The sequence below is a fragment of the Monodelphis domestica genome, chromosome 1, assembly GCF_027887165.1.
Source record: "Monodelphis domestica isolate mMonDom1 chromosome 1, mMonDom1.pri, whole genome shotgun sequence".
NCBI classification, from domain to species: Eukaryota; Metazoa; Chordata; class Mammalia; order Didelphimorphia; family Didelphidae; genus Monodelphis; species Monodelphis domestica.
The window spans coordinates 120,163,088-120,175,162 of record NC_077227.1 but is presented as its reverse complement, the minus strand read 5'-3'; the positions used below and the strand labels follow the sequence as shown (position 1 = coordinate 120,175,162).

At 35.8% G+C, this 12,075-nt stretch overlaps 1 long non-coding RNA gene across 1 annotated transcript in view; it reads left to right on the top strand.

The window, feature by feature from the left end:
* The first annotated feature begins 399 nt into the window (after positions 1–399).
* Positions 400–12,075, top strand: part of LOC103106070 (uncharacterized) — a 63,886-nt gene continuing 52,210 nt past the window's right edge. The window contains exons 1-2 of the long non-coding RNA XR_001626664.2: positions 400–499; positions 7,416–7,584. This is a non-coding gene — a long non-coding RNA (uncharacterized LOC103106070). The remainder of the gene's footprint in view (positions 500–7,415; positions 7,585–12,075) is intronic.

The following is a 12,075-nucleotide window of genomic DNA, read 5'->3' as shown; positions in this document are numbered from 1 at the left end:
AACACCTCATCCCTCTGTATAATTAAGTCTGAATCAATGGGGAGGGGTCGAAGTGTGGAAGAGATTCAATAAGGATTGTAGCATATAGTACATATACTCCTCCTTTATATAGCAAGTGTCAGGCTCATTACCAAATTTCCTCTTCATTTTTCTGTGCATTCATTTTGTTACCAGATTGATCCTTGAACATAATGAATGATATCTTAAGAGATCGTAACTACTATAGAAATGAGAATTTGAAAATAATTTTCCCAACAAAAAGTGTCTCAGTCCTATAGAAATAGGATTATAAAATTAAGAGTTTAAGTAAAGTTGAAGATGGTTTTGCAGAGGCTAGCATGGGCACATGCTAGGAACTCTGGAGAAAGGATTCTGGAATGTGGTGACAAAGGAAGGAGAGTTTTGAAGGTGCAATGGTCAATGGCACTTGCTTCCTGTTCTGAAACCTGAGAGGAAGGAGCTGCTTTTCACTGCTGAGCCTGTCTAACCAAGCCTGTTGGTGAGAGAAGGGAAACCTTTTGAATTCCTTTGGGAGTACCTTTTCTTACAGAAGAAACATACTTAAAGATCTTTATACTATCAACCCTGACTAGGAAGAGGCATTATCCAGAGTCTGTTGTTGTATGAGGTCCAGCTGGGGTGAACTGTCACCCTGAGTTCATCCTTATCCATCTTGGCAAAACTAATAACATCCATATAAACCAATAGGGGAGGATTTTAGTGTCAGGTAGCATAGACAGGATTTGGGAATATTTAGCCAGAAGCAGGGAGTATTAGGGCGCAACAAGATCACAAGGACTCCATCTCACAACAAACTAAGGGGGAAGAGGGAAATAAGAGTCCTTAAAGATTAGCGTATTCTCCTTCCTAAATCCTCCCTCCTTACCTTTGGTTTAACTAATGAACATGTTATTGTTACACCAAGAAGTTTTGACGACTGTTTTGTGCTCTGGCCCTAGTGTGATAAGATCAAATCAGTCTTACTTCACTAAAGGGCACTGGGGTATCCCTTGGTGAATAACAGCATTCACACATCTCAGTTTACCTAAATATTTCAGTCCTTTCTGAGAGAAATTGCCTACTCCGATAAGTTTGACAGATGGTTGATCATTATCATATTATTAGTTAGATTCAACAGGACCCTTTTTAAGAAATGGGCAAAGAAGCATAAAGTCAAGCTTACATAGAAAGGCACATACACTGCCATGTATGTATATATATATATATATAATATATTTGTAGATTTGTGTACACATATATATTGCATATTTATATATTTTCATAATACATAAATATAAAATATCCTTTAATTCTTCTCAAATTATATAGGAAACATAAGAATCTAATAGACTTACTACAAAATAAGAACTGAGGGAGGAAAGCAAAGGATATAAAAGGAAAAAAAGTAGAGAAAGAGGTAGTAATAGTAGTAGTAGTAATAGTAGTAATACTCAGAATTATAACCATTTTAGCATTTTAAAGTCCAGAAAGCTCTTTACATATCTCATTTGACCTCACAGCAATCCTATAAGCTAGGCACTATTATTATTCCTATTTTCAGATGAAGAAACTGAGGGATTAATTCATTTACTCAGGGTCTTATATAGCTAGTGGGTATCTATACCAAGATTTGAAATCATGCTATAGCCATTGTACTGCTCAGAGAATAAATATTTGTGTCTGTATTAAAGGCAGCTATGTAGCATAGTATATAGAACACTGGACCTGGATTTAGTTAAGGTCAAATCCAATTTCAGATACTGACTAGCTGTGTGCCCTAGGCAAGTCACTTAACTTCAGTTTCCTTAAGCCTTGGTATCCTCATCCATAAAATGGAAATAATAACTTCTACCTCCTAGATTTGCTGTGACAATCAAATAAAATCATATTTGTAGGGCAACTTGTAAATCCTAATGTACTATATGTCAACCATTATTGTTAGTAGTTGTTAGTAGTGAAACTCTTATAGTCTCTCAAATATTTTATGAAGAAATGCAAAAGTAATGCCAAGAACAATGGACCTACAGTCTGATTGGGGTAAGATCCTGTCTCTGCCTCTCAGTTTCATGAGCAGGAGAAAGTAATTTAGCCTCTTAGAGTCTCAGTATCCCAAAGAGGGATAATAATGCTTCTACTAATGATGGCTAGTTTCTTGAGAAGAAAGTATACTGTTGTAAAGTCCTAGATAAATATGAAAACTTATTCATAAACAATAGTAGAGAAGAGAGTATTTAGAAACACCCAAGTTATTTATATATAATATATTTATTATTTAGTTATTTTCATCAACATTCCGAAAAGGAGAATGACATCAATGGGTCCATAATAGGTAGTAGAAAGAACATTTACATATACACAAAACCTCCAAGTTGAAAGTACCTCAGAGGCCATGTAATCCAGAGCATATCTGAACAACAATTTCTTCTAAAAATATACCTGACTTAATGATTTTCAACAAGGTAAGGATCTAGGACAACTCCAAGTGATTCATGACACAAAAGGATATTTATGATAAAAGAAGGAACAGATGGAGTTCAAATGTAAACTGAAATATGTCATTCTTCATTTTTTACTCCACAAATTTTTCTCTGGTGTAGGCAATATATGTCTCTTTCACAGCACTGACAAACAGGGGAATGTGCATTGTATACATATGATTATGTATGTACAACCTAAACAATATTACCTGCATTCTTGGGGGACAGGGTGAGAAGGAAGGGGGGAAAATAATGAGAAGTAGATTTTGGACATAGCTAATGTGAGAATTAATTTCTCTTGGATAAGTATATTTATTATATATTAAATATTTATAATCAATCACGCATTATGTTGTTATGCTACATATTTTATTATGTTATATATACATACATAAATGGTAATTCAAAAAATAAAATAAAGCCTGGAAAGCTGTCATTCAGTCTCTACTTGAAGATCTCTAGTAACAGATAGCCCACTATTTCCCAAAACACCATTTCCTTGCCAGATTTTACTATTACAAAGTTTTCCCTCAAATTGAATCAAAATGGAACACTCCATAACTTTTATGCATTGTTCTTAGTTCTAGCCTCTGGAGATACATCGAATAAATCTAATCCCTCTTCCATATGATAGTCCTTCCAATGTTTGAAGACATGTCTTCCCACTAAGATTTGTCTTCTCTTCTTCAGATTAAAAACCTCCCAGTTTCTTCCATTGATCTTGGCATAGCATAATCCTGATGTCCTTTACCATACTAGTCATAGCCTCTTAACAACATAGAATTTGTCAATGTCCTTTCTAAAATATGGCCCCCCAGGACAGAACACAATACTCTATATGATCAAAAAACAAATACAAAAAGCAAAAGATCAAGGCAAATTCCTTAGTTGTGTAGTTTAAGCTCACATTAATTTTTTTGTCAGCCATGTCATGATTTAGACTCATGCAAAGTTTGCGATTTCCTAAAACTCCCAGATTTCATTCAGATTAACTGATACCTAGCCACATATTCTACATCTGGTACCTGTGAAGTTGATTTTTAAAACACAAATACAATTTTTTTTGTGTTCATTCCAGTTAGACTCTGTCATACAATGAATTAACTCTCTCTCCCCTTTGTGTCATCTGAAAGGTTGATAGGCTTACTTTATCCAAGTAATGACAAAACTGGCAGATAGCACAGAATAAAGTCTATGCCTAGAATATGCCACTAGAGAATTACTTGTAGGTTGACATATGAGTTAAGGTCAGACACTAAAGCAATTTGAATGCAAGCTCTCTGTGTGAGTTTGAAGAACTTTAAAATGAAAAGAAGACTTGACTTGTTTATCCTACCCATTTCAATTCCTACATTTGGCAGCAAAGCTCTCTCTAGATGAATGATTATGTGATGATTTTACTTGTGCTAGAGAGGAGAAAAGGAGAAAGCCCATAGACAAGACTTACCTGTCCAAATGAAATGTAATAATGAATATTCTTTATGGCAAATAGAGGGCCTCAAGAAGGCTGGAGATAGGAAAAGGATGCTATTGCTTTTCTTTCATTTTTTTAAGCCCTTACCTTCCATCTTAGAATCAATACTGTGCATTGGTTCCAAAGCACAAGATAGGTAAAGACTAGGCAATGGGAGTTAAGTGCCTTACCCATGGTCACACAAGTAGGAAGTGAATGAGGCCATATTTGAACCCAGGTCTCCTTGTCTCTAGGCCTGGCTTTCAATACATTCAGCTCCCTAGCTGCCCTGATGCTATGGATTTTCAAACCTTCCTCTAGATTGGAGTTCTATGAAAGTTCCCAAAATAACTCTCTGCTTTTGTATAAGAAAAGTCTCATCTGTATTAGGAACTCATTCTCCTTTGGGGGGAGTTCCAGGATGACAGTTGATGAAGAGCGAGGTAATATCTATTTGGGCTCTTTGGGTTCCATAATTAGTTAAAAAAAGATGAGAATCACAAGATTAGAATTCTTCTGAGCTACTTCATGTGGGCAAATATGGCAGATGCAGAGGTTCTTTGAGGCCATTTGAACTTAAGGGATACTTATTTATGAACTTATGACCAAAAAGTCAAGATGAGACCTTTTTTGAAAAATTTTGGGGTAAAAGTAAAAGAAAGTGTGAATCTAATGTGATTGTGTATGTGTGTGTGTGTATATATATATATATATTGTATATATATATATATATATACATATAATATTAACTAATTAATGTGAGTCTGACTTTTCCCAAGGATCTTTCCTTCTAGACAGTCTGATCATTGCCAAAAGGATTGTCTTCAGTTGTTCCCTGAAGAGAGGATAAATGATACTCCCATGGAGGTGCTTTTCATCTTTTCCCCTTGGGATTCTACATTTATGAATGCCAACTAAGTTTCTGAAGGAGAAAGGAAAAAATTTCCAATCTACAGCAATCCTAAAATGAAACAAAAGGTTCAAAATATGAATTATATGTGTGTGTACTTATACATTCTCTAGGTAGAAATAGATTCATTTGCCTTTCTTAGAAAAGGAAACATGGCACTTGCAGACACAAAATTCTAAAAAGCAAATAATCTTATTGTAAGGAAATCATATAAGCCACAAACCAAACACTATAAAATGAATCATGTCAAACATAGTTTAGCCCAACAACAATATCCATCCATTCATGACTATTCTTTTGATCCAGGCATTCAACCACTTTGTTTTATTGTCTAGCCCACAATGATCCATCTTCTCCACAAGGATGATGCATGGGGCATTCTATCCCATACTTTGAGAAAGCCTAATCAACTATCTATGGCATTCACCTGACATTGCAACCCTGTTAATAAAAGATATGAGACTCACCTGGCATGATGTGTCCTTGATTCAGCAATGTAAAAGTCGTTGCTTCCTTTCCTAGATGTTTGTTAACCCTCTGATTTTTTATATGATTTCACATTTTTGCTAAGATTCAAAGTCAAATTCCTAGAGTGCTCATACTTTATATTAAATATATATGTGTGTAATATTTGCTCCTTTCAAACCCTGAAATTCCTCTTCCATTTTCAATTTCTTTTTGAAAGATCACTGATGGTAAATTAATAATCATATCTTTCAGTTCTTTCAGAACTCTAAATTGTAATGTCTTTGGTTCTGGTGACTTTAAATCATCAGCAATAATTAAATACCCTCTTATTATCTCCTGACCTAGCTTGGGTTTTGACTCCTCATTACACATTTTTTTTTCCTTTTTAGTCCCAGAATAACTTTCTTTAGCAGAGAAAAAAGAAGTAAAAGGAGTTGAATAACATTTTTTTATCTCCATCATTTGTGATTATCTCAATCAACATTGTACCTGGAGGCAGAACACCTGAATTTGAAACCAAGTGGCCTCTGGACAAATCACATCCTTTTTGAGGTTTAGTCTCATTCATAAAAAAAAAAAGAAAGAAATAATGTATGGAGGTGGGGAAGTAGGACGTTCAGTGGATAGAGAGACAGACTTTGATACAGGAAATCCTAGGTTCAATTATGACCTCAGATACTTCCTAGCTGTGTGACCTTGGGCAAGTCACTTGACCCCCATTGCCTTGCCCTTACCACTCTTCTGCCTTGGAACCAGTATATAATATTAATTCTAAGACAGAAAGTAAGGGGTTTTTTCTCTAAAAAAGGGGGGGGGAAATAATTCTATTTTTACTATTTGCTTCTTGGGACTCTTGATTAAATGAGAAAACGTGGGCTCCAAAATCACTCTGCACAAGCTACACAATGAATTCAAATTCTATCTGTAAGATGATGGGGTTGGGCTTTATGATCTCTAAGACTCCTTGCAGCTCTAAGTCTTATAAAATATGTATAAAGTTCTTTGAAAGCAAAAAGTACTACAGTGTACATACAACATAAGTGACTGCAATCATCACCATAGTTACTGTGATGAATTAGATAAATATGATTATAATCCTTGGGCTAAATGTCCAATTCAGGCTACCCAATATTCTTGCTTTCATTTTAACTTCCAATGCCTAAGAGTTTGGAATATGATTTTCCTAAAATATGACCCAGAACCACTGCTCTTTCTCTTTATTTTCACAGTATTCCTCTTCAATAACAAGTTATCAAATCAGTCGATCAATTAACAACATTCATTAAGCACCTACTATGTACCAGATGTTCTGCTAAATGCCGGCTATATAAAGACAAAAAATGAAACAGTTCTTGCCTTCAAGAAGCTTATATTCTAACTACATATATGCATATATGTAAACATATGTACAAAAATCATATATGAAATAAAATTGAAGGCATTTGGCAAGTAGAAATAGTAGTAATAATAACAAAAGTCAGCAGATATGTAGCACCTATTATATTCCATATATATTCAATCTATAGAGCTTTATATATATTAACTTGTTTCTTTCTCACAATCACCCTCACAGATAGGTACTTTTATTATCTCCATTTTGCATAGGAAACTGAAGCAAATAGAAGTTAAGTGATTCACCCAGGAGTCACACAGCTAAGTTAGTAAGTATTTGAGGCTAGATTTGAATTCAGGTTTTCCTGATTCCAGGCTCAACATTCTATCCATTCACGGGGTCATATGAGATCACTTGTCAAAATCTGGCACATAAAATACTCACTTGGAATCCTGTCAAGCTGATTACAATAGGGGAAAAGATCTGATGATATTGTCACCAAAACTCTAATAGAAGATAGCTTGTGTTTTGGGTAAACATTTATAAATTGGAGCACTTCCAAAAGAGGGCGATAAGGATTATTAAACAAATTGCAGGGAGGGTTATAGGAGGAATTAAAAATGTTTAGAAAAAAGAAGAGGTTGAGGAAAAATATAATATATGGATCATCTCCCCATGTAATTCCCAAAGACAGAATCAAGACCGAAAGGTAGAAGTTACAAGAAAGATTTCTGCTCATTATAAGGAATTTTTTTCTAATAATCTGTGCTTCAGAAACAGCATTGTTCCCTGAATGGAAGATGAATTGCTGTGGGGAGACTGGAGGCAGACAAACTCAGTGGCAAGCTACTGCAATGGTCCAGGCATGAGGTGATAGGAGCCTGCACAATGGTGGTGGCAGTGTCAAAGGAGAGAAGAGGACATAATCAAGAGATTCACAAAGGTAAAATAGATTTTGCCAACATATTAGCTATGGGGAGTGAGAGATAGTGAGGAATGTAGGACGACACCTAGCTTATAAACCCAAGGGACTAGGAAGATGGTGTATTCCTTTATAGCAATAGAGAAGTAGAGGTGGAGGATTCAGGGATAAAGATAATTCCATTTTAGATATGTCGAGTTCAAGATGTTTTTTGGACATCCAATTCAAGATGTCTGAAAAGCTTGAAAATGTAATATCAGAGTTTAGCAGAGAGTTTGGGACAGGATACATAGAATTGTCAGCAATTTGGCCCAGTGGATAAAGTACTAGACCTGGAGTAATGAAGATTTGAGTTCAAATCAGATGCTAGCTTTATAACCCAGGGGAAGTTACCTAATTTTTTTTTTTGCCTTAATCTACTGGAAAAGAAAATAACAAACCATTCCAGAATCTTTGCCAAGAAAACTTCATGGACATTATGGTTCCATGGGGCCACAAAGACTTGGATATAACTAAATGACTAAATAACATAAAAAATAACTGATGTTATGGAGGAGATTTCTGCTTTGGGTGTAAAGTCAGACTACAGGATCACTAAATTTTCTTTGAACCCTAAGAGTCAAGACTTCTGGCACTGACTGAGTTGGTCAGTTTCTTTTGATTGCCTTCCAACACTAAGAAAAATGTACCAAATAAGACAAATTAGCAAAAAGGTAGGGGGAGGCTGAAGAAGATGAAAGATATTTTCATGGAATGAATCACTAAGAAAAAAAAATAGAGAAACTAGAAAAATGAGTAAGCCAACAAAGAGGTCCAAATACATTGAATAAACTTCGGAAGACAAAAGAAATTTAAAAGATATCTCAATTCCATTACTACAAAATATTAAGGAAACTTGATTCTCTCCTTCTGGTGCATGTGTGTGTGTGTGTGTGTGTGTGTGTGTGTGTGTGTGTGTGTGTGTATGTGTGTGATCACCTATGATTATCTCCTATGGACCATTGTTACTTGCATCCAATAGTCTAAGACAGAGCACAGAACAGATGTTTTCTCCCCTCCTATACTAGTTAACATTGTCATTGGTCAGGGCCTTGTGTGTGACCCAATTCATAATTCAAGGTACCACTGACATGTTTCTACCTGAGAAAGTAAGACAAAGGAGTGGGCCAACCCCTTAAGTGGGATTAGATCTACAATAAATTTATTGTACACTGAAATAGCCAGTACTAACTTTGTAACAGGAGATTTCTCTTCCTCATTATAAGAAACTCTTATTTTGAATAGAATTTATTGTGAAAGGAGGGGCAGCAAGATGGCTCAGTGGATAGAGTAATTGGCCTAGAATCAGGAAGATTTGAGTTCATATTTGACCTCAAAAATTTAGCTTTGTGACCCTGAGTAAGTCATAATTTCTGTTTGCCTTAATCCACTGCAGAAGGAACTGGCAAACCACTTCGGTATCTTTGCCAAGAAAATATGGACAATCTGGGTCCAAAAGGTTCATGAAGAGTTGGACATGAATGAACAACTAAATAAGAGCAATTGTGAAGGAATAAGGTTACATGTTGATAGCTGTTTGCTTTTCCTACATGTATCATAACATTTTGTAGCCATTAATTTGCTTGTGAAAAGTTTATTTTTTCTTCCATTATATCTTTGGTGAGAAGCCTTAGTATGAAGATTTCTCCCATCCCTTTGCCCCCACTTCTCCAAAAATACTGATACTTTCCTCAAAATCCTCCTTAGATAATTGAGAGAAACTGCCAGGTATAAGCCTACTATTCAGATAGCCACTGCCACCTAAGGTATTTGTGCCAAGGCTAGTCTACCAAAGAAAATAATCATGACTTCTGAAAACTATCCATGAACCCAATCACTTGCATCCTAGATAATCAGTGCCCTACAAACCTTCAAGTCCAGATTAAAAACATGGTGAGATTTTGCTAATGACCATGTCAGAAATAAGGCTTTCTGTTTAGATAAGCCAGATGATCCTGACTCATATTACAAAGCTGCTGAAGATTCACTAATGCCTGTCCTCTACAGCTGTACAAGTTTATCATTAGTGTGGAGACATAAAGACCCATCTCAAATCCAGGAGGAGGATCTGAGTCAATTAAATACCAATACCATTATCTTGGGATTCATGGCTGTGCTGTATCCATCAATAAACATAACTTGGATTTTTAAGTTAAACATTGGACTCTACTTTCATTCTTTAGGTGCACATTGGTTCACTTACCACGGAGCCATTCATTTTGAGACTATTTGCTGAATTGTTGGGAGAGGAATAAGAGAAACTGATCATTTCTTGAGTCTGGGAATTTAGCCCCTCAAAACCAGGACATGAAGAATCAAAGATGGCCTTTATATATCTGAATTTTCTTGCATTTTCTGAATCTCCTTGTCTTAGCTTTTTTTTCCCCATGATCTAAACTCCTGGCCTTTCTGGAACCATTTCTGGCTGTCAGATGACTCTTGCTTAAGCAGACTCGTGGGTCTTATGGCCAACCATGTCCCATGACTGTCCATACACCAGGGACACAACCATCATCATCTGGAAAGAGAAACAGCTGTGCTCTGGACTGCCTTACCTCTTATGACTATCTGATCTCCATCTTTTAACTGGTCTTGATTCAGAGTTCCTTTCTAAGATCCTTTCCCAGCCAACCCTTCTACAGAATGGCACTTTACCAATATTAACTTTATTGCTACCTGATACACTTCTGTATTATTACCATGCCCCCACAGGCTTCTATTTCACTTTTAAAATACTCTACACTCCACAGTTATAGTTGAGTAAAGTTCATTAAATCTGGCACAATGGAAAGAGCATTGGAATAAGAGTTTGGAAACTTAGTAACCTGTTAAACTATAAAATTAACCTGTAATGTGATCTTGGGCAAATCACAACCTCTTTCTTTGGCCTCAGTTTCTCACTGGTAAAAATGAAAGGGTTGGTCTAGCTGAGCTAAAGGTCCCATCCAGATCTAAATTCAACCCCCTTTCTAGGATGTCTTTTCAAAGGTCAATGTTCTCCTCCTTATAGCAAAAGGAATCTTAGGAGGGAGAAATGTAAAACAATTAAACCTGCTGTCTTTGGGCCTCCAATCTTAATTAGCTACCTCTCAGTTTTCCCTGAGGATCTCACTTGCAGTTGAACTGGCCATGTTAGAGGTCCCAAGTTGTAATTCAAAACCCAGACTAGATCTTCCTGAAATAAGAACAGGTTCCCAGCTGGGAAAGAAACAGAAAGCCTTTTAATTTGTTCTCCTCCACAAAAAAATTCACATTCCCCCAACATCAACTTTTACAGACACTATTATGTTACATCTTGGGTGCTTAGAGTCTAACATATTTTATGTTGCCCCCAGTGTCAAATTTCATAGAGATTTCAATTTTGTCAGGTACTCTGGCTTATACCCAGTTGTAGGATGGTTGGAATTACAGATGGCTTTCATATTCATAGGATCCCAGATCTGGAAGGGACCTTAAAGATCATTTAATTTGGTAGTTCCCAACTCTAAACCTTGGGATCCTTTTTTAACATCAAAAATTTACCAGAACTCCCTATGGTAGTAGTAATATTTTTAGTGTCTATTGAAGAAAATACATCATGACAAAAAGTTACTATTAATTCAGCAATATCTTTAAATGGATTTCTTTTTTAACCACAATGACAGTCATGTACTTTTGAAAAATAGCAATACATGTATTGTGGGATGTGTTATCATTTCTGTTTGGAGAGGGATGTTTATGAATTCACAGTCCTTTTGCAGAAACTTGGTAGCTCCTCAAACATCCAGACCCCAAAATTTAAATCCTTTATTTCCATATAAGGAAAGCCAGACAGATAAAATGACTTGTCCAAAGACTTGTTAAGGACAAACTAGTTAAGGACAGAACCCAGGCTAGAACTTAAGTCCTCTGACTCCAAGTTTCATTATCTTCTCTGTAAGTTTCTCTCAGTTTATATCACTTAGCACAATGGTAGGCATTCAACAAGTTTCAATTGCTTTGATCAATAAAAAGAATTAAACTTCTAAGAAAATCTTCCTTCTAAGCTTAAAGCAAATGTAAGAGTGTATTTGTTGTTGTTGTTGTTTTTTAGGAGGATTTTAAATCTAGGAAAGCATTTAGTACAGGAGTTGTTCACTTCATTTATGTCATGGGCCCTTTTGTCAGTCTGGTGAAGACTATTTACCTCTTTTCAGAAAAATGCTTTTAAATGCAGATAATAAAATGCATACCTTTTTAAAAGCCAATTTTATTGAAATGCAGTTTTCAAAATATCTTTTAAAACAAGTTCACAGACCTCAGATTAAGTAGACCTAACTTATTCTTTAAAAATTTCCCATTTTATTGCTTAGACAATAGGTTCGAGGTGAAAGCTTTTCAAGGTCTCTCAGAAGGGTAGTGACAGATCGGGGATCAGAAGGCAGAACAAAAGGTTTTTCCTTTTCCCAAGGAACTACACCATGCCTTTGGAGCTAACTGGTTTGGACAGCATGG